Raw genomic sequence first — 27265 nt, 5'->3', positions numbered from 1 at the left:
AAATGCTTAATACTAAATGCAGCAAATAATCAATATTTTTTTAAAGTTTATGCAATGTCATTAGGTTGTACTGATTAAATGAGCAAGCAATTTTTTTTTTATTTTTTCTTATTTTTTTTTAATTTTATGTTGTTTTTTTTAATTTTTAATATAGGAATAACTTGAATGTAAACTAAAACTAATCCTTATGCGTCAGTCAATCTCCGAATGCCCGTTGAATAAGCTCTGGAGATTACTCCGTGAGGAGCCCCAATAGAGGTATGATCACCTCGGGGGATTGCACCCTATCAATTACTAGCAAAAATAATATTTTTTTTTGAATTTAATTAATTTTTTTTACTTTTTTTTTTTAAATTTAAATTTCAAATTTCGAATCACAGAATTCAAATTTTGAATTTAAATTTTTGAATTTTTGAAATTTTTTTTTAAATTTTTTTTTATTTTTTTTTACTTTCTTTTTTAGAAAACTTTAATTACGAATTTCAAATTTCAGAATTTAATAACTACGAAATTACTAACTAAAATAATCAAAATAAAAAAAATTAATAAAAATAAAAACTTACTACCGGAGTGCGTTCACTCCGGGCATCCAAAATCTAATTTGATCTTCGTGATAGTTCTTGCTTCTCGATTTGCTTCCCCGGCAACGGCGCCAAAATTCTGTTCGTCCTTTCCTGTCTACCTAAAAATATGCTAGCCGATCGTTGTTAGAACTGACGAACAAAAGTTGAATTTAAATTTACTCTTACCTGTTCTACTCGAAGAATAGTGGTCGTAAGAGGTCGATCCACAGGGAGGCGATTGGAGTTGCTTAAAAATAAAAATGTTCACTCGGATTCAAAAGCGATTTTTGAATATCAAAAGAAAAACATTACGTTGGGGATGTTGATAGATTCTCTAGTCTACCGGAGAATGATTTTTAATTAAAATTAACTAGAAGACATGTACTTAGATTCAAAAAGTATTTATATATTTAATGGAAAAGAAGAGTTTTTTTTTTGCATAAATTAAAATGGATGACAACAGTGCTTAGGGAGATTGAAGCCTGGAACATAGACTGCATGAAAGAAGATTTCATAAATTGCAACTAAAACGAGAATTTTTGAATGCATAAAACAAACTGCAGGAATTAAACTTAACCTAAAACATGAATTGCATAAAAGAAAAATTAATGGATTGCATTAAAAGATTTCATAAAAAGAAAACAGAAATTAACTTGAACCTAGAACAGGGATTGCATGAAAGAAATTTTGCTAGATTTCATAAAAATAAATTGATTACAAAGGTAGAAATGAAGATTGGTGGCTTGATGCTGCCTTTCTTCTGCAAATAAAATAAAGAAAAGAAATAACAAAAAATCAAAAAGAACACTTCTCCCTTTCTCTCCCACGGTGGAACAACATAAAATATTATTTTTTCTTTCTTTCTTCTCCAAAAGAACAGAGCAATGCTCTGTTTCTTTTTTCTTTCTTCTCTCCCACCGAGCTCTCTCCTCTCTTGGTTCCCACCCCAAACCGAGCACACCTCCTCCCCTCTTTCTCCTTCTCCTCTTATAGCCGCAGGGTCACTTGGATTTTGGGAAGGAGGAGAAAATGGTGGCGGATTGCTCCGGTCGACTTCCTTCTTTGGCCGCGGAAGCGAGATCGCCGGACTCCTGATGCAGAAGGGGCGGATGGCTGAGATTTCGGCCGCGTGAAGAATGTGGTCGCCGGGATTCCAGGGGGGTAGATCCGTGGATGATGAGCGCGGAGGAGGGGCTCAACCGGCTGTGGGGCGCTGGTATTTCGGGATGCTTCACGGAAGAGGGATTCCGAATCCGGCTCGGGCGCGATGTCCGGATGCTGGGAATCCTTTGTCGTTGCCGGAAGAGGAGGAAATGGGGATGCTGTGGCTTGGATTCCGGTTCGGGATCTGCCTTGCTGGAAGACTGCTGGGTTTCCGGATCGCGGAAGGAAGGCGGGGACGCGGTGAAGACGCGGTGCGGGATCGCCGGAGATTGGATCACGGCTGGGGCTTCCTTCTTCGGGTGCTGAGATTTCGGGATCACCGGATTGGAAGCGATGCTGGGATCATCGGAAGCGGGATCGCGGGATGCTATGGTGCTGGCATTCGAAAGAGAGGATCGCGGGGAAGACGTGGATCCACGGGAGAGGGCTGAGACGCTGGGAATCCGGAATAGGATCTGGACGCCGTGCGGGATCGCCGGATGAATGCGGACGGGCGCTTGGATCACGGAGGGGGGCGCGGACGTGGTGGTTTGGATTTTCCTTTCCCTCGTAAGATGGGAGCTGGGAAACACCAAGTTCTGTCCAATTAGTAAATAAAAAAATAGTATGATATGAAATTTGGCTTGTAGACGGGTCATCCATCCTGGCTGGAGGTCAAGTGCAATTCTTTCAAGTCATGGGTCACCCAGCACCTTATAGTTATGATATAGCTAATTTAGATTTGCCCAAAATTATTTTCCAAAAGCACAAAAGACATGGACCCGATTCGGACCCAAACCCGACTCGAATCCGAACCCGACTCGGACCCGATTTGAAGTCAAATTTGCACTCAATGTGCATTTTATCTCTAATTTATACTAATCTATGTTAAACCCAAATATAATATTAATCCAGTAAATTTATCATTATCGGTTAACAATAACACTAATTTTAGTAACATGTAGGTCGCACTTTTGTGCTCTCATCATTATGCAACTATTACCCATCATGCCCCCAGCCCCACCTGGCTCTTGGAATGGGGCCCCACACAGATCAATGCCTCATCGGGGTCCTCATGGATAACAATGTTGATGATCTACAACTAAGGCACGAGGGTAAATGGGTCACTGTTCCACATGTGCCTGCCGCCCTTGTGGTTTTCCTAGGTAAGTCCATCGAAAGGGCAAGTGATGGGAGGTACAAGGCTGCAGAACACCAAGTAGTGGTAAATGAGAAAACGACTCGAATTTCATTGGCGGTTGGCAACGGGCCTGAGATCAAAGGTTTTGACACTATGAAACATATTTAGAGGATTGCGGGGTGGTGTTCCTTCATCTCACTTATCTTGGGTCAAATAATTGCATGAGCATGCTAGATCCTGAGTGTTATCTAGTCTACCATTTTGGTGTTAGTTTGTTGATTGTCCATGTCTACCATGTTTCATCATCAAGTCAATTTTATGAGTCCGTAAATTTATGATGGTCATCTTAGCAGAGTTAAGTTCGTATTGCTGCATCAACAAACTCTTTTATCCTAAGATGTTTCTCTTTTCATGAATTCAAAGTTCAATATTTGTGATATCAAAAGTTGGACATGAGGAGTATTAGTAATGTTCTTTAAGATTCTCTCTTACTTTGACCTTCATAGAGAAACTTTGTATACGAAGACTTTGTTGGCATGGTTATATCAAGTCTCCTAGAATCGTCCATATGAATCGTAGGCTTTTTTATCTTTTTTTTTGTCGGGGTATGGGAGGGGTTTGAGAGATGGCAATTATTAAGGGTGAGAAACTTGCGACAGTCTACATGTACATTGTTTTGAGAAAATTTTGTCTTGGTTCATCCAGAGCGCGAACGTTAAAAATATGGATAAGCAAAGTACTAATGAAGAAAATGGAAAATCGTGTTGCATGTTTTTTTCGAATTGCGGGTGGGAAACTTGTGACAGTCTACATGTACATTGTTTTGAGAAAATTTTGTCTTGGTTCATATAGAGCGCGAACGCTAAAAATATGGATAAGCAAAGTACTAATGAAGAAAATGGAAAATCGTGTTACATGTTTTTTTCGAAAGAAATAGTTTGGGTATATATAGGAGTGGATCTGTACTCTAACCATCTATTGTTGGGCAATATAGAATATAAAATGAGGTGCTTCCAACAATTTGTTCCAAAGCAAATTTTTAGTATTTAATCCAAATTTTATGCTCCGCCTATTGGAAAATTTGGGCTCTTGCTAAGTTTACCACAGTGGCAAGCTCAAATAGAAACTTTGTCCCAAAGGAGAAATGAAATGATTCCTTCAACTTGCTCAACTCAGACCTCTTAAATAAAATAATAATTAATAAGAATTCTAGAAAGCAGGGTGCTAAGCCCTTTCCTTTGGTTAATTTTTTATGATATGTAAACACTATGTACAATCATAGGTGGAACATAGAGTTTATGCTCTTTATTATAAGCTTTTATTGCCACTGATAATGGTGGATGAAGTGGAAGCATTTAGACACTTTAAGCCTAAAACAGTAAGATGGTATACTAATTTTATAGAATCTAAAAGTTGAATGGAAGGGTAAAACAATCCAATTGTTGGTGCATAAAGGAATCGTCCCAAATGACACTTAGGAGGATATTTGTCGCCGGAAAATTACTTTATAATTTGCCTGATTTGAGATGGAGTTAACCAGTGCCACATCATAGAGGTTGGGATTCGAAAGCTGCAAGAGATTCTGAACTCGAGCTTAGGGATTGGTAGCATTAAATAATAGCTCAATATCAATGTAGAGAAAAAATGCTGGCCCAAAATGGATCTTTGCATCAAAAATCAGTGCAGCTAGTTGGGCCTAAATTTTCATCGTCATGCTTGCCCAAATACAAGCTAGAATGCCTAATCAGGGTACCAAGTCTATCCTATGATGGCATTCATCTAATTAAAACTATCGAAAAGAAAACATTGGAAAAAACCTGCATGAAAAGACATTGATGGGACCAAAGAAATCCCAAGATGCAAAAGAAATGTCTCCAGAACCAAAATAAGTTTTTCAAGAAAATGAATTGTCATTTTTGGTAAAAAATTTACCGTTTTTAGAAAAAGGTTCTCCTTCGACCATTATATGCTTGAGCTATGAATACTATAAGACAATTTCACATGTAGATCAACCTGTATATTTGAAGATTTGTTACCAAATATGCGAATCAATTACTTAAATGTGTGATTGTTTCGTAGTAGGGACATCAACTAAGCTAAATGTGCAACTGATTGAAAGGGGGGCACACTGATAAGTGCTTAATAATTCATAAATTAGTTATCTTTCCATAGCACTTATCAATGTTCTTAAACTAATAAATACATATTTTACCAGAAAATTGAATAATCATTGAAATAAATTTGAAATATGTTTTTGGTTACGATTTTTTATGAAAACTACAAAAAAAAATATATAAGGAGGAGATTGTGTTGATTCTGTTTGGTAACCTGATGAAGTTAAGGTTATAATTAAATAGGTTTTGGTCCTGGCTCGATCAAAAGTTATAATTTGCTAAGGAAAATGTTTGATGAACCCTTTTTATTAAGTCATGGTATTGTTTCTAGTCTTGACTGGTCGAGTTTGATCTGAAGCAGTTTAGCAATAATTAAATTTGGAAGACATTGGGCTCGAGAACAAGTTCAAGCAACTCAACGATCATGACCCACCGCAAATCCAAAGCCAATTTCCAACCAATTCATTACCTGCCTTCATATAAAATTTATAATAATAATAATAACTAAAAATTCACGATTTACTGTTCATATAAACAGTGTCCCGTTAAAACACTGTTCATATGAACAGTGTTAAAAAAAAATAAAAAAAAATAAAATGCCGAGAACACTGTTCATATGAACAGTGTTCCGTAAAAACACTGTTCATGTGAACAGTGTTAGAGAAAAAAATAAAAAAATACATAATAAATAAATAAATATATATATATATATATAACAATAATAAAAATAAATAAATAAATAAATGGCTTGGCTACTGTTCATCTTCTTCCCCCGAAGAGCACCTCATGCGGCCGCCCACCGTCCGCGGCGACGATCCCGTGACCAGCATCTCCGCCTCGTCTTCCGCCTGTAACGCAGCCCGTAGCCGAGATCCAGCTCCGCCATCAAGCGTCGAAATCCCGGCGTCTCCCTGTTGATCCCGCGGCCACCCACCGTCTGCAGCGTCCTCCCGACGATCCCGCGACCAAATCCGCCGGCGACCAGTCCTCCGTGATTCCAGTCGGCCGCAATCAGCCGCGTGCCCACCGTGCCCGTGCGGTCGACTCTTCCCAGCAGCGGAGATCCGGCCCCTTCGCCATCACCGCGTGCGGCGTCTTCTCCTCCAAGATCAGCGAACCAGCCGCGTCGAAATCCCAGCATCGTCGCCCAGTCTTCCGCCTGTGGCGCATTCGGAGAGACCAGAACCCCCGCCACTTCATCAGTCGGCACCTCTCTCCGCCATCACCGACCAGATCCCGCGGCCCCTCTTCCTCCTCTCCCGCGATCTGCATCCCGGCACCATGCCCCGAAATCAGCCACCGAGATTCCTTCTTCCCTCTCTCCGCGTGCGCCGGACGGCTATAAAAGGAGGGAGGGGGCGTTCGATGGAAGGGGGAGCTCGGTTGAGAAGAAAAAAACAGGGGAGACCCCTGTTTCGGTGAAGAGAAGAAGCCACCAGCCGAGAGAAAAGAGAGAAAAAGAAATAAAAAAAAGAGAGAAAAAGGGGGAAAGAGAATATTTTGTGATATATTGGGAATAATGGGAGGTGAAGGCTTTCATTTGAAGATGGGAGGTCGTCCGGAAGCCATGCTTGGCTAAACATCCAATCTAGGGCTGGATGAAGCCCTAGCAATGTATCAGGGCATTGTGGTTCTTATTTTTTTTATTATTTTGGAGCTTGTTTAAATTCTTATCTTCAATGAAATATTTCTTTTATGATGTTTAAACCTTGAGCATGCCATTTACTATTCGTGTTTGCTAAAGTAGTCTAAGATAATCCATGCCTAGGAAGATGAGGTGTGCTGCACCCTAGATTAGCATACTTAGGTAGACACTTCATGCTATACCGAAGATGGATTTTCCTAAAACTCTTTATGTTTTTATTTTAAAAGGCTTGTAGCCAATTTGCATGCCTCTCCAAAAGATAAAAATTAAGAACACAATCCCTAATGCCATGCTACGCGGTGGATTCCAAACCCTAGATCCATCTACTTTGATAAATTTCAATTCGTACTCATAGATTAATTTAGTTAAATCAAGTTAGTAAATTCTTCTTCGTGATTTATTTTTAAAAGAAAAATAACTTGTTTCCAATCCCTGTGGACCGACACCCGTAATCACTATCCTACAGGATACGTGCTATTGCGTGGTTTATTTTTGAACTTGAATGAACCGATCAATTTTTGGCGCCGTTGCCGGGGATTGCTTGCATAGTTATTTTTCCTATCATTAAAAAAAATTAATTAATTAAAAAAAACTTTCAAAAAAATATATATATAAAAAAAATTATTCTCTATTATTGTTACTTTTCTTATCTCCTTTTTCTCTTCTACTAATTTTTTTTAATTTTTCTTTTGGTCTTATTTGATCAGGAATTGAAGAGGAGATCTGGGCTATCAAAAAGGAATGCTTTGGAGGTTTGCTAAAAAAAAAAATTTAAATTGCTGGGGAAATTTCCTTTGGTAACTTCTAAACCTTTCTTATTTTTAGCTTGAAATTTTGTGGTGATTGTTTGCTTTTAACTTTAGCAGAAGTGTGAATGTATGCCTGATACACATACACCAACTAATCTACACTTAGTAAGGGCAATCACCCCAACAAGATAAGAGCCGGATTTCATCACCGGACTCTTGCCCAACTTAGGTGAACTCAATCTCACATAGTGTCACTTTAATTAAAATCAATTAGACATTGGCTCCTAGGGACATTCGAGCTCAATAGGATGAAGATCACCGAAAGTTGCACCAATTTCGCTCTGTGGCTTAGTTGATGTCTAGGCAAGCTTTGTCCCTATAAGGGAGACAGTTCATCTGTTCGAGGCAAGTGGGTTTTAAGTGAAACCTTTGCGAATGCATCGTGACCCCTCCACTTACCTGGGAGCTTACCTGGTCAACTCGGTTCATTAGATCGGATTGGAGGCTTAGGTGCCCTCTTCAAACCAGTTAGGAGCTGTCTAGTGATTTTAGGACAAAGACTAGGATTGATATGCTTTTCTCTTTTATTGCATGCTTGATTGATCGAGTACTAGTGTATGCAAGGTAGTCGTTCTAGAGTACGAAACCTATTACATTTTGACCCTGAAATAGAACGAACCCTTAGGAACATTCGAGCTAAGATCAAAACATTAGGATCATCCCCACCTCCTGAGATGGCTGAAGAACAACCCAAACTCCTGAGGAAGTACTTTACTCCCACCATTTATACTTCCCCATCTTGCATTCGATTATCTGAAGTAGCAGCTGTACAATATGAAATAAAATCTAGTGTGATCCAAATGCTCCCATCTTTTTATGGGCTCACCAATGAAGACCCATATAAACACCTAGATGAATTCCTTGAGATTTGCACCACTGTCAAGATTCAGAACTTTACTGATGATGCTCTAAAACTTAGATTATTTCCCTTCTCCCTTAAAGATAGAGCCAAACAATGGCTGAATTCTTTAGAAGCCAACTCGATTCGTTCTTGGGATCAAATGCAACAAGAATTCCTTAAAAAATACTTTCCCATAGGAAGAACGAACCAGTTTAGACGTGCCATTACAAGCTTCTCCCAAACTGAGGGAGAAGAATTTCATGAAACTTGAGAGAGATTTCGAGACCTAATCCGTAAATGCCCTCATCATCAAATACCTAAGTGGCAGCTAGTGCAATATTTTTATGACGGTTTGACTGAATGAAACCGTCAGATGATCGATGCTGCATGCGCGGGGACTTTCATGCTTCGAAATGAGCATGAAGCATGGCAACTATTTGAAAATATTAATGAAAACTCCCTCCACCATGCTTCATGTTCTCGTCAAGCACCCCCGAATTTTTAAAGAAAAGGGGCCATTTGTGAAATAAGTCATTCTATGGACCTGTCTAGCAAGGTAGATGCATTGTCCCATAAGATTGACCAACTAATGATAGGAGGACATGTCGTTAGCTCTTCCCAAGCACAAGTATGTGCTATCTGTTCTAGCCCATCGCATCCTATTCATGAGTGCCCCTCAGCACCCTAATTCCCCGAACTCGTGCAAGAACACATCAATGCTGCCCAAACACAGCCCAGACCGGGTAATGACCCATTTTCCAATACATATAATCCGGGTTGGCGGAATCATCCAAATTTTTCTTGAAGGCAGCAAGCTTCTAATACCTCCCAACCCTTCTCCCAAAATTTTCAAAACCCTCAGAATTTTCATCTCTACCGTCCCTCAAATGAATTTCAACACCCTCCTCCTCCAACCCAAAGAAATACAGCCTTTGAGGAGAAGGTGTTGACTGCCCTTCAAGATTTGGAGGCAAACACACAACTATTGCACTCTCACACGCAATCAATTGCTAAGCTAGAATCCCAAATGGGTCAACTAGCCAATGCATTAAACAAACGAGAGGAAGGTAAGCTTCCATGTCAACCAATGAGTAATCCAAGGGGACAATACGTGGCTCAAGAAACTCAACTAAATCATGAGCAAGCCAATGCTTTGACTACCCTGAGGAGTGGCCGTATAATAGATAATAAGGTTGGGGAGGGTAACAATAAGAAAGGTGAAGAAGAGGAACAGACCATATCACATGAAAATCCAAAACCTTCTTCAACTAGTTCACCATCTGCTACAACCCACATTCCAGAGGCCCCATTTCCTGAAGCACTTAATGCACACTCTCCCTTTGGCAAGAAGGGAACTTCATTAGAAGAGATGATGGAGGTCTTTAAACAAGTTAAAATCAACCTCCCACTCCTTGATGCCATCAAACAAGTTCCCTCCTATGCCAAATTTTTCAAAGATCTTTGTACCCAAAAGCGAAAATCTAGGACACATGTGCCTAAAAAGGTCCTACTTACTGAACAGGTAAGTTCCATTCTCCAACACAACACCCCTCCAAAATTCAAAGATCCTGGCGCTCCCACTATTTCCTGTGTCATAGGAGATAACTCCATTGATCGAGCACTTTTAGATCTAGGGGCAAGTGTGAATCTTCTACCCTATTCAGTCTATGAAAAATTTGGGTTAGGTGAATTAAAACCTACCTCGGTGTCCTTACAATTGGCTGATCGATCTGTGAAGATACCACGGGGGATGATTGAAGATGTTCTTGTCAAGGTAGATAAATTCTATTTTCCAGTAGATTTTATCGTCCTTGATATGGAACATATGCCCAACATAAAAAAATAAATCCCTGTGATTCTTGGTCGTTCCTTTTTAGCTACAGCCAATGCATGTATCAACTGTAGAACTGGGGCAATGGATATATCATTTGGGAACATGAAAATTAAGTTGAATGTGTTTCATGCCGCTGACCAACATGTGAGGGAAGACGAGTGTTGCCTAATTGATGAAATGGATGATCTTGTAGAGGAAGCCCTTCCCTATATCTTAGCAGATGACCCCTTAGAGGCATGTTTGGCCCATTTTGACATTGACAACTTTGATATAGATAAGGCCATAGAAGAAGTTAACATCTTACTCGATAATCAATCTTCTATGAGTTCCCTTCCTTGGAAGATCCGACCTGAACCTCTTCCTCCCATTGCTAGCACACCACTTTATTCTTCCATTGATTCTCCACCTAAACTTGAGTTGAAGCCACTTCCAATAAATCTTAAGTATGCCTTTCTAGGACCGAAAAATAGCCTCCCTGTAATCATCACAGCCAACTTATCTACTGAACAGGAGGATAAACTTTTAAGGGTGCTAGAAGAAAATAAACATGCCATAGGATGGTCTGTAGCCGATTTGAAAGGGGTTGACCCCTCTGTTTGTATGCATCGAATTCATCTCGAAGATGATGCAAAGCCCACCCGAGAAATGCAAAGAAGACTCAATCCTAACATGAAGGAGGTAGTCAAGAAAGAAGTGGTGAAGTTATTAGATGCCGGAATCATTTATCCAATTTCTGATAGTAAGTGGGTGAGTCCGACACAAGTGGTACCCAAGAAATCAGGTATCACTATGGTTGAAAATACGGAAGGAGAATTGATACAAACACGCACAACCACGGGTTGGCGCGTGTGTATTGACTACAGAAAACTTAATTCGATGACTAGGAAAGACCATTTTCCTCTACCTTTTATAGATCAAATTTTGGAACGGTTGCCTGGTCAAGGTTTCTACTGCTTCTTAGATGGTTATTCTGGATATAATCAAGTACCTGTTTACCCGGACGATCAAGAGAAAACCACTTTTACTTGCCCATTTGGGACATTTGCATATAGGAGGATGCCTTTTGGACTATGCAATGCACCCGCAACTTTTCAACGATGCATGATGGCCATTTTTTCAGATATGGTGGAAAACTTTCTAGAAGTATTCATTGATGATTTCTCAATTTTTGGCCTATCTTTTGACGATTGTCTGGACAATTTGACCTTAGTTTTGAAAAGATGTAAGGAGACCAACCTAGTATTAAGTTGGGAAAAGAGCCATTTCATGGTTCAAGAAGGCATAGTTTTAGGACACGTCGTGTCCAAGAGGGGCATTGAAGTAGATAAAGCCAAAGTCGATCTTATTTCCAATCTCCCTCCACCTAAAACTGTGAAACAAATCCGATCATTCCTTGGCCATGATGGTTTCTACCGTCGCTTCATTCAGGATTTCAGTAAAATTTCCAAACCCTTGTGCAATCTTCTTGCTAAGGACACTCCCTTTGTCTTTGATAATGCATGCGAGGAGGCATTTAAAAATCTTCGCTTGAAATTAACCACTGCACCTATCATGCGGCCCCCTAATTGGACCCTTCCATTTGAACTGATGTGTGACGCATCCGACTATGCCATTGGGGCAGTTTTAGGGCAACGGCTAGATAAGGTACCCCATGTCATCTACTACGCTAGTAAAGCACTCTCAGATGCACAATTGAACTACACCACCACTGAGAAAGAATTGCTAGGTGTAGTATTCGTGCTAGACAAGTTTCGATCTTACCTATTAGGATCCAAGATTACCGTATTCACTGATCATGCTGCCCTTCGACACCTTCTTGCAAAGAAGGACACCAAACCCCGTCTGATTCGATGGATTCTTTTACTACAAGAATTTGACCTAAAAATTCGTGACAAGAAAGGAACTGCAAATGTCGTAGCAGACCACTTATCTAGGATTCTTCTTGAGCCCTCTAAGAATACCTCACCCTTACATGATGCTTTCCCAGATGAATAATTATTTGGGGTACAAGGAATGAAAACGCCATGGTTTGCAAACATAGTAAATTACCTTGCCATAGGACGAATTCCTGATGATTGGTCAACTCAAGACAAGAACCGATTCTTTTCACAAGTAAAGTTCTATTATTGGGATGATCCCGATCTATTCAAGTATTGTCCCGATCAAGTAATCCGTCGATGTGTCCCCGAATGCAAATTTCAAAGTATTCTTTCATTCTGCCATTCACAAGCTTGTGGGGGATATTTTGGGGGTAGAAAAACTGCAACAAAAGTTTTACAGAGTGGATTTTATTGGCCCACACTTTTCAAAGATGCCCATAATTTTTTCCAAACTTGTGAACGGTGCCAACGGATGGGTACCATCTCCTGTAGAGATATGATGCCTCTCAATCCTATTTTAATTGTAGAAATCTTTGATGTATGGAGTATTGACTTTATGGGCCCTTTCCCACCATCCTTTGGTTTCGAATACATTCTGGTAGGGGTTGATTATGTTTCAAAATGGGTAGAAGCTGTCGCCACCAAAACTAATGACCACAAGGTTGTGATTAAATTTTTACATGAAAACATCTTTTGTCGTTTTGGCACACCCCGAGCCATCATCAGTGATGGGGGATCTCATTTTTGCAACCAGTCTTTCGAGGCTTTGGTTCGCAAATATAACATCACCCACAAAGGTGCTACCCCATACCATCCCCAAACAAGTGGACAAGTCGAGGTGTCCAATAGAGAGTTAAAACACATCTTAGAGAAAACGGTACGTCCCGATAGAAAAGATTGGTCTCAAAGGATAAATGATGCACTTTGGGCCTACCGTACTACCTACAAAACTCCTATTGGCATGTCTCCCAACCGATTAGTTTTTGGAAAAGCTTATCACTTACCAGTAGAACTTGAACATAGAGCTTTCTGGGCTATCAAAAAGTTTAACTTAGACATGGCAGTAGCTGGTCCTCACCGAAAACTCCAACTAAGTGAACTTGAAGAATTACGCAATGAGGCTTATGAAAATGCTAAAATTTATAAAGCAAGGACTAAGGCTTTTCATGATAAAAATATTAACCATAAGTCCTTCGAACCTGGTCAAAAGGTTTGGCTGTTCAATTCCAAGTTGCGACTCTTCCCGGGTAAACTTCGCTCCAGGTGGGATGGACCATTCGTAGTGAAAAAGATTTCTCCTTATGGTGCAGTAGAAATCCAACACTTCAATGGTGGACATATTTTAAAAGTCAATGGTCAAAGGTTAAAACCTTATGTGGACTGTATTACTGATGGACAATTGATCGAATCCCTTAATTTGACGAACCCTGTTTATCAAAATAATTAAGGATGCACTGTGTCTGGCTGAAGACAATAAATTTAGCGCTTGTTGGAAGGCAACCCAATTCTTTTAGTTTTCTTTTAACATTGAGGACAATGTTAGGTTTAGGTTTGGGGGTATTTTTAAGTATTTTAATCATTTTTTTATTTTGTTTGCATCTCTTGCATTCGTTTTCACTTCATAATGTCAGGTTTATCAAAAAAAATAAAAAAATAAAAAAAATAATAAAAAGATCTTTTAAAAAAATGTGTTCATTTTCATTTTTTATAAAATAATAATAAAAAAAATTTAAAAAAAGTTTTTGTTTTTAAAAACCTAATTTCTATACATTTATGCAAGAATGATAAACACACAAGGTATATATAATCTAAAAAGCCCAATGACTAGTCGGAAGTAATACAAATTTAAGTTCTTTTCATTAAGTCTCTCTTAGGGAGTTGTAAGCTAATTAATACTTCGGAATTTCACTACACACTGGCCGACACTTCTAAGGTCTAGGCTCGACATTATGTTGATAGTATAGTAGCAACCTTGGACCCTGATAAATCATACTTATCTAATCCAAAAAAAAAATATATATATCATCAATAATAATGGATTTAGTCAGAAACATCGAAAAGGGCTACCTATTGTCAAAGGTCAAGTGGGCTTGTGATGAGAACTCCGAGCATAAGTCCGTAGGGGAGTCTTGATGCGTGACACCTTGTGCCAACTGGTGTGAGAGTTGTCGACTGATTGCTCGTTACACAGAGAAATCACCACAAGAGTAAAAGTGCACAATTTATATATCTTTTATGATGTTAAAAAAAAAAACTCTGTATTGACCTTGAAAAAGACAATAGTGTGAAAGCCGTCGTTGTAAAAATTCGAGTAAACTGAAATATTACAGATAAAGCCCGTGAGGTATTAAAGTAAATATCCACAACTCTCGAAATCCTGCAGATAAGATGATTTTGAATCAGTGAGCAGGTCCTTTCAACCAATCCTTGGAAAACTACTAGTATTAACAATATTTTGGAGATCCAAACTCTTAGCTTGTGTACGGTCCAGATTTCACCGAGCACTCCAATATAAATGAGTCTTACAACTCCCTAACGAAAACTTAATGACTTCAACTTGAATTGCATCTCGACCTAGAATTTGGGCTGACTTAGTAAATAAAACCGTGTGTGCTTTGAAATTCTTATCATTTATGTATCTTAAATTAGATTTTAATTAAAAAAAGAGAGTTTTTTTTAGCTATTATGCACTTGGAATTTGAATTTTCATCAATCGAATTAAAAAAAACAACAACAACAACAACAAATTAATCATAACAATAAATATTGAAGTTTGTGGGTATCTTCACTGGAAACCCTCACGAGACTATAACTCGTCCACTAGGATAACCTCGGGGTTTAAAGCCTTGTTGCATATGGTAAATACAATCGCGATGCCTGCGAAAGTGAGTTAGAGTTTTTTCTAATTTTATTTTGCTCGAGGACTAGCAAAATATAGGTTTGGGGGTGTGATAAGTGCTTAATAATTCATAAATTAGTTATCTTTCCATAGCACTTATCAATGTTCTTAAACTAATAAATACATATTTTACCAGAAAATTAAATAATCATTGAAATAAATTTGAAATATGTTTTTGGTTACGATTTTTTATGAAAACTACAGAAAAAAAAATATAAGGAGGAGATTATATTGATTCTGTTTGGTAACCTGATGAAGTTAAGGTTATAATTAAATAGGTTTTGGTCCTGGCTCGATCAAAAGTTATAATTTGCTAAGAAAAATGTTTGATTAACCCTTTTTATTAAGTCATGGTATTGTTTCTAGTCTTGACTGGTCGAGTTCGATCTGAAGCAGTTTAGCAATAATTAAATTTGGAAGACATTGGGCTCGAGAACAAGTTCAAGCAACTCAACGATCATGACCCACCGCAAACCCAAAGCCAATTTCTAACCAATTCGTTACCTGCCTTCATATAAAATTTATAATAATAATAATAACTAAAAATTCATGATTCACTGTTCATATAAACAATGTCCCGTTAAAACACTGTTCATATGAACAGTGTTAAAAAAAAAAATGCTGAGAACACTGTTCATATGAACAGTGTTCCGTAAAAACACTATTCATGTGAACAGTGTTAGAAAAAAATAAAAAATACATAATAAATAAATAAATAAATAAATATATAATAATAATAAAAATAAATAAATAAATAAATGGCTTGGCTACTGTTCATCTTCTTCCCCCGAAGAGCACCTCATGCGGCCGCCCACCGTCCGCGGTGACGATCCCGTGACCAGCATCTCCGCCTCGTCTTCCGCCTGTAACGCAGCCTGCAGCCGAGATCCAGCTCCGCCATCAAGCCGCGTTGAAATCCCGGCGTCTCCCCGTTGATCCCGCGGCCACCCACCTGTTGGGAATTGTATCCTAAATGTCAATCGTCAGCATGTTGATGATTAAATGAATTGACAAATCAATAAAGTATTTTTTGGCATTATTCATCATTTTACATCTTCAAATGAACTCTTATATGATGAAGTCCTTAGGACTTATTAATGATAAAGGAGGATTTATCTTCGAGTCCTTAAACTAGTTCGCGACTAAATAATATGTTGTTACAAGGACGACAGCATTATCAAGATTAGGTCGTTGTGTGACATATACGTTGGTTGTCCTCTTAACCAAGGAGTGTGGAGACACTGGTATGCCACACAGGTGAAGTGTAGGAGTATATTTCACTAAACGTGACCAATTCCGGAACGCTCTACTGTCAAGAGATGTTCCGAGTGGATATGGGTATAAGTTTGGCCCTCTGACCTGAGACCGCAACTTGTGACTAGCAAGCAACTCATTGTACTTTGGTACCGGACTACCTGAATTTCTAATTCAGTGACGGAAGGTCACTGGGTGCAGTCAAGTACTTGCGTAGTCAGTTGTGAGTCGAGATGGAATTGACCCCTCCTGAAAACAGAAGATAATGTCTTGTGATTAATTTAGCAAAATCTTGGCCAGGGTAATCCCAGTGAGGAGTCACGGGATATCTAAAGTTAATCACATAATGGATGTACTAATTATAGGGTTGACAGTGAGCTCTAAGTCATCCTGGCATTAGGAGTCAAAGGGATTGAATTATACAGTAACCATAGTTCAAGGTTCCAGAATATTTGCTTCGCATATATTCGGCCTATCCGGACGTCGGGTACCATTGCTAGATGGTCACATCGATTAGTGTAGGAAGTCGTTCCTATACTACCGGCTTAGGTTCGAACCCATGAGGTCACACGCATAGAAAATTCCTGATTGATCAAGAAGGCTGATGAATGATTAAGAATCATTCAGGGGTAATTTGGTCAATTCGATTGGCAAATTATCTTATAAAATAATTAAAGTAATTATCAGAGGATTGAATAGTAATTAAATTGCTAATGAACTCAATTGGAATGAGTAATTAGACTAAGGATGAGCCAAATTGAATTAGATTCAATTCTGGGCTCAATCAGGGTTTTTGACCTGATTGGATTAGGTCTGAATCAAGAGGACTTAGGTTGACCAAATTAAATTAGATTAAATTTGTGCTTAATTAAGGATTGACCTAATTGGATTAGGTTCAACCCATGGTAATTGGATCATTCTAATTGTTAGGATTTAATTAAATTAAATGGGTTTGATCTGAAACTGTTCGGATCTTGAAATTCACTTGTCACATATCCATGCAAGGCGCCATAAATTGATTTTTCATATGATTAATAATTAATTTAATTTATTTAATGGTGCCATGGGACACTTGGCAACATCAGGGACCTCTTTCATCATTATATGGGTCGAAATGGAGAGATAAATTCATGAAAAGAATTGGATAAGATCAAATTCTCTCTCTTCATGACATATGTCATCCTTATCTTTATCTCACTTCTAATTAAGGTTGAATTTCGAATTTAATCACCACAAAATCACCACGTGACCCTCTAATCTGATTGGGGGCATGGGAATTTCGAAATTGAAAGAGGGAAGTGGCAACATGATGAATGGTTTAGATTAGATCAAGCTTCATCATGTAATGGCACATGAACTTGAATTTTGAATTCAAAATTCAAAACCCCACAAAATCCTCCACAAATATGGGATGGTTGGATGAAGTTAGGTGGGAGAGCAACATTAAAAGGACCTCCATCAGCTGGTGGTCGAATTCAAGAAAAAAAGAGAGAAAAAGAAGAAGAAAAAAGGGAAAAGGAAAGAGAGGAACCCTAGTTCATGCGTGGAAAAATTCTGCATTCAATCTAGCCGATTTCTTCCTCCTCTAAGTCCATCGTGCCATTAGTGTTAGGGTTCCCTGACAAGAGTCTTTAGATCAGATCTAAATCCTCTTCAATCCCTTTAAACCTTTCCTCCAAGTTCTTCCAAGAAGGTGGATCAAAAGTTGATAGCGTTGGGAAGATCAAATTTCAGCCTCAAGAACTTCTGCGCAAGCTAGCACTTCCGCAAGATTGGATCTCTTCAAGAACTTCGCGTGGACTTCTCGTAGAGGCCATTCGTATGCGTGGCTGCGAAGTCGAGGATCAGATCCACAAGCTTCATCCATCATAAAAGGTATTAATCCTACATTAATCTTTTATTATGGTGTCAAGATCTAGGTCTGATTCTCCGAGGTTTTACCCTTTTTTGGGGCTCCTCACGGAGATATCTCCAGAATCCATTCAATGGATATTCGAAGATTAATCGGAATAGAGTTCTTAAGTTTCAGATCTGATAGTTAATCATGCATGAAAGTTTTAGCATAATTGTTTAAACGATTCCGGCATAATCCTATGTGTTCTTAATGTGCTGATTTCCAGATTTGATCTTGTAAGCATGCATGAATTAAATTGTTTGATTCATTTTTCCGCTGCGTTTTTGAAACTTAAAAAGAACTACGTATGGCTTGATCCCCCTTATGAAGGGGTACGTAGGCAACCCGATCAGGTTCAGCCATGGTTTTCAAAAAAAAAAAAAAATCAGCATGCTTAACACCGAAGAACCTAGGATTCACTTTCAGTGGTATCAGAGACAGGTTCATGTTTAAACTTTTATGTTTTAATTTTTGTAATTAAATCTGAAATCATGAGCATGCTTAGATTAGATCTAAAGTATTTTTTATGATTGATTTAATTGCTGATTATGCATGATTAACTAGATCTGAAATTTTGGATGCATATGATGCATGTTTGTGTTAAGATTTGTAACATAAATAAATCTGAAATCATAATATTGTTTAGATTAGATCTAAATAAAATTTGTGATTCATATGATCTCTGATTTTAATGAATAAATCAGATCTGAAAATAAAAGTGAAAAAATAAATACATAAGATGTATGTTGTTTGTATTAATTCATGTTGTTATGTATATGTGATGCATGAACATTAAATATAATGACTTAAACATGAATTAAATCTGATTACATGTGATTAATTATAAAAACTCAGGTCTGAAAATATGTTTTAAGAACTGAAAGATTGTAATTAATATGTAATTAAAAATAAATATGCAATGATCAAAACTTTCATAAGTCTAAACTTAATTGAGAATTAAGTATTATGAAATAGAATTGTAACTCAATTAATTGACATTGCATAATTATTTGGGCATATGGGTTAGCTTGAATCAAGTTTCTAGGATTGGGTTAGACCTAAGGTTAGAATCATACATGGACAAATAGAATTAATTGATCAAATCTAATTAAGTAGTAATTAGATTAGGTCAAGGAAATTCTAGGTCAATTTACAATAGTTGTAGATGGATCAAGTCCATGTCTTTGATTAGACCAAGATGGAACTTGATTTAGGCTCAGAGGTGTAGCCCGAGTCATTTGAGTAATCAAATCGAAATTGATTAACCAGTCGGTGTCTAAGGTAAGTTTGGCAGTTTTGACCGGTGGTTTTTAATTGGGAGCTACTCGCACTGATTCGTCTTTGTCGAGTTAATGGCATATCCCTTCCACCGATCTCACTTACCTGGCCGACATGGTCAATCACATTTTGATTGGATCACTTAATGATTCGAGTTAGCCCATGCCTATAAAGAAAATCAGTTTGACTGATTTAGGTGCCTCCTTAACCGGTTTGAGTCTAATCTGATTTGGTGAAGTCAGTGGAAGAAATTAGACTAACCGGATCTTCTTATCTATCCTAATTAAGAAATCCTCTAAAATTATTAGGTCCTTAAAATGAAATGGTTATGGGGATAACTAGGTCATAGCCTCCCATTAAGTTGGGTGATAATGGGTCCAATGTTTTGATAATTATTGGAGGCGCGACACGCCTGGTACTTATCAAGCATTGGAATTGTCATTCAATATATGATGAGTTAAGTGTACCTTCAATAGACGGTCAGGTGAGCCGAGCCACACTCGGGCTTGATCGTCTATTAGTTGATTAGACTTAACCCTATCATTTAATGGTTGGACGTGACTAGGGTATTCGGTGGAGGCGCCACACGCCTGCCGAAGAACCTAGGGCAAAATTATCACTAGAAGTTGCTTGGTGAAGCAACTGGTTTAGAACCTACCAATAGGTGCATATGGGTTAGCCGAGCCACACTCGGGCCTATATGCGATCTATTGGGTTCTAGTGCCCACTAAAGAATTAGGAGTAATTTTTCGAATTGGAGGTAGAGGCTACCAATTTGTATAAAATAGTGGGAGTATCTTTAGACTAAAGTCCAAGTCTACTGTGTTTAGTCAATTCATATACTAATAGCCAAATTTTCTTTTATGTAGAAATGGCCACAAGTTTGTCACTTCGCTTATTATTGGATAATGACAAGTTGACTGGTCCTAACTTCAATAATTGGTATAGAAAGCTGAAAACTCAGCATAGTCAGACCAAAAGGATTAAGGATGACCAAAGTCAGGCAGAATGCTTCTATTGTAAGAAGCAGAGGCATTGGAAGAGGAATTGTCCTCAGTACCTTACCTCACTTGACCCGAATAGGCTAAGCAAGAGAAAAGGGCAATCAGTTGCTGATCAAGGTATTTATATGATAACACCTTGTAATTTTTCTATATGTGATAATTCGACCTGGGTATTAGATACTGGAAGTCCGTTTAATATATGCAATTCGTTGCAAGGACTTCAGGTCAATGAGAGATTTGAAAACAGCGAGAGATTTCTGAATGTTGGAGATGGAAGATCTGTTCCAGTTCTAGCTTTAGGAAATCTCAAACTTATTTTCAATTCTCATTTAGTTGTTTTAAGTGATTGTCACTATTGTCCTACATTCTTATTGAATGTAATTTCCGTAGGCCTTTTGGCCATGAACGGTTATGAAATTTCAATAAAGAAATGTTCTTGTGATATCATTATGAATGGTGTTACTGTAATGAATGGACAATTAAGCAATGGCATCTACTTGTTATCACAACCTGTTAATGTAATGTACATGTCAAGTAAGCGTCCTAGAATAGATAATGTCACGGATGTCTACCTTTGGCATCATAGGCTAGGTCATATTAACAAGAACAGGATGAACAGGTTAAGTAAAGAGGGAATCCTCAATGTTAATGATTGTGAATCATTGACAACCTGTGAGTCATGTCTTCTTGGTAAGATGACCAAATCACCTTTTACCGGAAAAGGTGAACGAGCCAGTGACTTATTGACCCTTGTACATTCTGATGTATGTGGGCCAATGAGCACAAATGCTAGAGGTGGGTATTCATATTTCATTACGTTTACAGACGACCTTTCTAGGTATGGTTATGTCTATTTAATGAGACATAAATCTGAATCATTTGAAATGTTCAAATTATATCGTAATGAAGTAAAAAAACAAACTGGAAAGAGTATTAAAACTCTTCGATCAGATCGAGGAGGTGAATACCTCACCAGTGAGTTTTTGACATATCTAGGAGAAAATGGGATTCTCTCTCAATGGACTCCTCCTGGTACACCACAGTATAACGGTGTATCAGAAAGGAGAAATCGAACTCTGTTAGACATGGTTCGATCCATGATGGGGTTTGCTGATCTGCCCATATTCTTTTGGGGATATGCTCTTGAGTCAGCCTGCTACATTCTAAATAAGGTTCCAAGTAAGTCTGTAAATAAAACACCACATGAGATGTGGACTGGACGTAAGCTGATGCTCTCTCACCTTAGGGTTTGAGGGTGTCCGGCGTATGTCAAACGTTTGAAGACAGACAAACTTGAACCAAAGTCTGACAAATGTTTCTTTGTTGGTTATCCTAAAGAAACTAAAGGATATTACTTCTACTTTGCTAAAGAACAAAAGTTGTTCGTAAGCAATAGAGCTGTTTTCTTAGAGAAAGAATTCCTTAGTGAAGGAACTAAAAGCTCTAATATTGAGCTTAGGGAAGTTCAACATGTAGAAGATTCGACACCATCTACTAAACTAGTTGAGTCGGATTTGATTAGATCAGATCCAGAACCCATATTAGATGCACCATTAAGGCGATCGGGTAGAGTACCACGTCAGCCGGACAGATACTACGGTTTCTTGGTCCGGGACAGGGATCCTATCGAACTTGATGAAAATGATGAGGATCCGATCACATATATGGATGCAATGCAGAGGTATGACTCTGATAAATGGCTTGGAGCCATGCAATCCGAATTGGAATCCATGAAGGTCAATGATGTATGGACATTAGTTGACCCACCCAAAGGGATTAAACCCATAGGGTGTAAGTGGATTTTCAAAAGAAAACGGGGTGCAGACGGAAAAGTAGAGACTTATAAAGCCCGTCTGGTTGCCAAGGGATATCGTCAACATTATGGTATTGACTATGACGAGACATTTTCTTCTGTGGCAATGCTCAAATCCATTCGGATTATGCTTGCGATAGCAGCACACTTAGATTATGAGATCTGGCAGATGGATGTTAAAACCGCTTTTCTAAATGAATATTTAGAAGAGGAGGTGTATATGATGCAACCTGAAGGTTTTATATCTGCAGATAAGTCTAAGGTGTGCAAGCTTCAAAAATCCATTTATGGATTAAAGCAAGCTTCACGGAGTTGGAACATACGATTTGATAAGGTGATCAAATCATATGGCTTCATTAAGAATGAAGAGGAACCTTGCATTTATAAATGGGCAAATGGTTCAGTTATCATATTTTTTGTTTTGTATGTGGATGACATTCTTTTAATCGGGAATGACATTCCTGCATTACAAGGAATAAAGGTTTGGCTATCATCTCAATTTGCCATGAAGGATTTGGGAGAAGCATCTTACATCCTAGGGATGAAGATCTATAGAGATAGATCTAAAAGATTGCTTGGATTATCCCAATCCACATACATTGATACTATACTGAAGAGGTTCAGTATGATTAATTCCAAGAAAGGCTATCTTTCAATGGGCCATGGAATTAACCTCTCTAAAAGGGATTGTCCGACAACCTCTCAAGAAAGAGAGAGTATGGATAGAATTCCATATGCTTCGGCAGTGGGATCTATAATGTATGCCATGACATGTACTAGACCAGACGTGGCATACTCACTAGGAGTAGTGAGCAGATACCAGTCTGATCCAGGTAGCAACCACTGGAAGGTTGTAAAAACCATCCTTAAGTATTTGAGAAATACTAAAGATCAGTGGCTGGTCTACGGTGATTCTGACTTAAAACTTGAGGGATATACCGACTCAAGTTTTCAGTCAGATCAAGATGATAGCAAGAGTGTGTCGGGATATATCTTTACTCTTAAGGGTGGGGCCATCTGCTGGAAGAGTTCCAAGCAGCATACAGTGGCAGATTCTACATGTGAAGCAGAATACATCGCAGCATCTGATGCAGCCAAGGAAGCTGTATGGTTGCGCAAGTTCATCACCGAGCTGGGAGTGGCACCTTCCATTGATGGTCCAGTTCCTATATTTTGTGATAACACTGGAGCCATAGCTCAGGCAAAGGAACCTAAAGCACATCAGCGGACCAAGCATATTCTGCGACGCTATCATCTGGTTCGAGAGATTATAGAACGAGGTGATATTGATCTTCAGAAGATTGACACAAAAGAAAATCTGGCTGACCCATTTACCAAAGTCCTCGGCATCAAAGAGTTCAACGAACACAAGTCGAAGATGGGTATTAGATACTGTGCCGATTGGCTTTAGGCTAAGTGGGAGTTGTTGAATTGTATCCTAAATGTCAATCGTCAGCATGTTGATGATTAAATGAATTGACAAATCAATAAAGTATTTTTTGGCATTATTCATCATTTTACATCTTCAAATGAACTCTTATATGATGAAGTCCTTAGGACTTATTAATGATAAAGGAGGATTTATCTTCGAGTCCTTAAACTAGTTCGCGACCAAATGATATGTTGTAACAAGGACGACAGCATTATCAAGATTAGGTCGTTGTGTGATATATACGTTGGTTGTCCTCTTAACCAAGGAGTGTGGAGACACTGGTATGCCACACAGGTGAAGTGTAGGAGTATATTTCACTGAACGTGACCAATTCCGGAATGCTCTACTGTCAAGAGATGTTCCGAGTGGATATGGGTATAAGTTTGGCCCTCTGACCTGAGACCGCAACTTGTGACTAGCAAGCAACTCATTGTACTTTGGTACCGGACTACCTAGATTTCTAATTCAGTGACGGAAGGTCACTGGCAGCAGTCAAGTACTTGCGTAGTCAGTTGTGAGTCGAGATGGAATTGACCCCTCCTGGAAATAGGAGATAATGTCTTGTGATTAATTTAGCAAAACCTTGGCCAGGGTAATCCCAGTGAGGAGTCACGGGATATCTAAAGTTAATCACATAATGGATGTACTAATTATAAGGTTGACAGTGAGCTCTAAGTCATCCTGGCATTAGGAGTCAAAGGGATTGAATTATACAGTAACTATAGTTCAAGGTTCCAGAATATTTGCTTCGCATATATTCGGCCTATCCAGACGTCGGGTACCATTGCTAGATGGTCACATCGATTAGTGTAGGAAGTCGTTCCTATACTACCGGCTTAGGTTCGAACCTATGAGGTCACACGCATAGAAGATTCCTGATTGATCAAGAAGGCTGATGAATGATTAAGAATCATTCAGGGATAATTTGGTCAATTCGATTGGCAAATTATCTTATAAAATAATTAAAGTAATTATCGGAGGATTGATTAGTAATTAGATTGCTAATGAACTCAATTGGAATGAGTAATTAGACTAAGGATGAGCCAAATTGAATTAGATTCAATTCTGGGCTCAATCAGGGTTTTTGACCTGATTGGATTAGGTCTGAATTAAGAGGACTTAGGTTGACCAAATTAAATTAGATTAAATTTGTGCTTAATTAGGGTTGACCTAATTGGATTAGGTTCAACCCATGGTAATTGGATCATTCTAATTGTTAGGATTTAATTAAATTAAATGGGTTTGATCTGAAACTGTTCGGATCTTGAAATCCACTTGTCACATATCCATGCAAGGCGCCATAAATTGATTTTTAATATGATTAATAATTAATTTAATTTATTTAATGGTGCCATGGGACACTTGGCAACATCAGGGACCTCTTTCATCATTAGATGGGTCGAAATGGAGAGATAAATTCATGAAAAGAATTGGATAAGATCAAATTCTCTCTCTTCATGACATATGTCATCCTTATCTTTATCTAACTTCTAATTAAGGTTGAATTTCGAATTTAATCACCACAAAATCATCACGTGACCCTCTAATCTGATTGGGGGCATGGGAATTTCGAAATTGAAAGAGGAAAGTGGCAACATGATGAATGGTTTAGATTAGATCAAGCTTCATCATGTAATGGCACATGAACTTGAATTTTGAATTCAAAATTCAAAACCCCACAAAATCCTCCACAAATATGGGATGGTTGGCATGAAGTTAGGTGGGAGAGCAACATTAAAAGGACCTCCATCAGCTGGTGGTCGAATTCAAGAAAAAAAGAGAGAAAAAGAAGAAGAAAAAAGGAAAAAAGGAAAGAGAGGAACCCTAGTTCATGCGTGGAAAAATTCTGCATTCAATCTAGCCGATTTCTTCCTCCTCTAAGTCCATTGTGCCATTAGTGTTAGGGGTCCCTGACAAGAGTCTTTAGATCAGATCTAAATCCTCTTCAATTCCTTTAAACCTTTCCTCCAAGTTCTTCCAAGAAGGCGGATCAAAAGTTGATAGCGTTGGGAAGATCAAATTTCAGCCTCAAGAAATTCTGCGCAAGCTAGCACTTCCGCAGGATTGGATCTCTTCAAGAACTTCGCGTGGACTTCTCGTAGAGGCCATTCGTGTGCGTGGCTGCGAAGTCGAGGATCAGATCCACAAGCTTCATCCATCATAAAAGGTATTAATCCTACATTAATCTTTTATTATGGTGTCAAGATCTAGGTCTGATTCTTCGAGGTTTTACCCTCTTTTGGGGCTCCTCACGGAGATATCTCCAGAATCCATTCAATGGATATTCGGAGATTAATCGGAATAGAGTTCTTAAGTTTCAGATCTGATAGTTAATCATGCATGAAAGTTTTAGCATAATTGTTTAAATGATTCTGGCATAATCCTATGTGTTCTTAATGTGCTGATTTCTAGATTTGATCTTGTAAGCATGCATGAATTAAATTGTTTGATTCATTTTTCCGCTACGTTTTTGAAACTTAAAAAGAACTACGTATGGCTTGATCCCCCTTATGAAGGGGTACGTAGGCAACCCGATCAGGTTCAGCCATGGTTTTCAAAAAAAAAAAAAAAACAGCATGCTTAACATCGAAGAACCTAGGATTCACTTTCACCACCGTCCGCAGCGTCCTCCCGACGATCCCGCGACCAAATCCGCCGGCGACCAGTCCTCCGTGATTCCAGTCGGCCGCAATCAGCCGCGTGCCCACCGTGCCCATGCGGTCGACTCTTCCCAGCAGCGGAGATCCGGCCCCTTCGCCATCACCGCGTGCGGCGTCTTCTCCTCCAAGATCAGCGAACCAGCCGCGTCGAAATCCCAGCATCATCGCCCAGTCTTCCGCCCGTGGCGCATCCGGAGCGACCAGATCCCCCGCCACTTCCTCAGTCGGCACCTCTCTCCGCCATCACCGACCAGATCCCGCGGCCCCTCTTCCTCCTCTCCCGCGATCTGCATCCCGGCACCACGCCCCGGAATCAGCCGCCGTGATTCCTTCTTCCCTCTCTCCGCGTGCGCCGAACGGCTATAAAAGGAGGGAGGGGGCGTTCGATGGAAGGGGGAGCTCGGTTGAGAAGAAAAAAACGGGGAGACCCCTGTTTCGGTGAAGAGAAGAAGCCACCAGCTGAGAGAAAAGAGAGAAAAAGAAATAAAAAAAGAGAGAAAAAGGGGGGAAAGAGAATATTTTGTGATATATTGGGAATAATGGGAGGTGAAGGCTTTCATTTGAAGATGGGAGGTCGTTCGGAAGCCATGCTTGGCTAAACATCCAATCTAGGGCTGGATGAAGCCCTAGCAATGTATCAGGGCATTGTGGTTCTTATTTTTTTTTATTATTTTGGAGCTTGTTTAAATTCTTATCTTCAATGAAATATTTTTTTTATGATGTTTAAACCTTGAGCATGCCATTTACTATTCGTGTTTGCTAAAGTAGTCTAAGATAATCCATGCCTAGGAAGATGAGGTGTGCTGCACCCTAGATTAGCATACTTAGGTAGACACTTCATGCTATACCGAAGATGGATTTTCCTAAAACTCTCTATATTTTTATTTTAAAAGTCTTGTAGCCAATTTGCATGCCTCTCCAAAAGATAAAAATTAAGAACACAATCCCTAATGCCATGCTACGCGGTGGATTCCAAACCCTAGATCCATCTACTTTGATAAATTTCAATTCGTACTCATAGATTAATTTAGTTAAATCAAGTTAGCAAATTCTTCTTCGTG

The 27265-nt window shown here is 38.9% G+C and overlaps 1 non-coding gene across 1 annotated transcript; it reads right to left on the bottom strand.

Moving 5' to 3' along the window:
* Positions 1-8465: 8465 nt before the first annotated feature.
* LOC149753121 (small nucleolar RNA R71) lies at positions 8466-8571 on the bottom strand. The gene has a single exon (XR_016396075.1). It is a non-coding gene; the product is annotated as a small nucleolar RNA R71 (small nucleolar RNA).
* Positions 8572-27265: the final 18694 nt, after the last annotated feature.

Source organism: Phoenix dactylifera, chromosome 7, assembly GCF_051530095.1.
Source record: "Phoenix dactylifera cultivar Ajwa chromosome 7, Ajwa_hap1_PhDact_Kaust_v1.1, whole genome shotgun sequence".
Classification (NCBI taxonomy): domain Eukaryota; kingdom Viridiplantae; phylum Streptophyta; class Magnoliopsida; order Arecales; family Arecaceae; genus Phoenix; species Phoenix dactylifera.
This window is presented reverse-complemented; position numbering and strand designations above follow the sequence as displayed.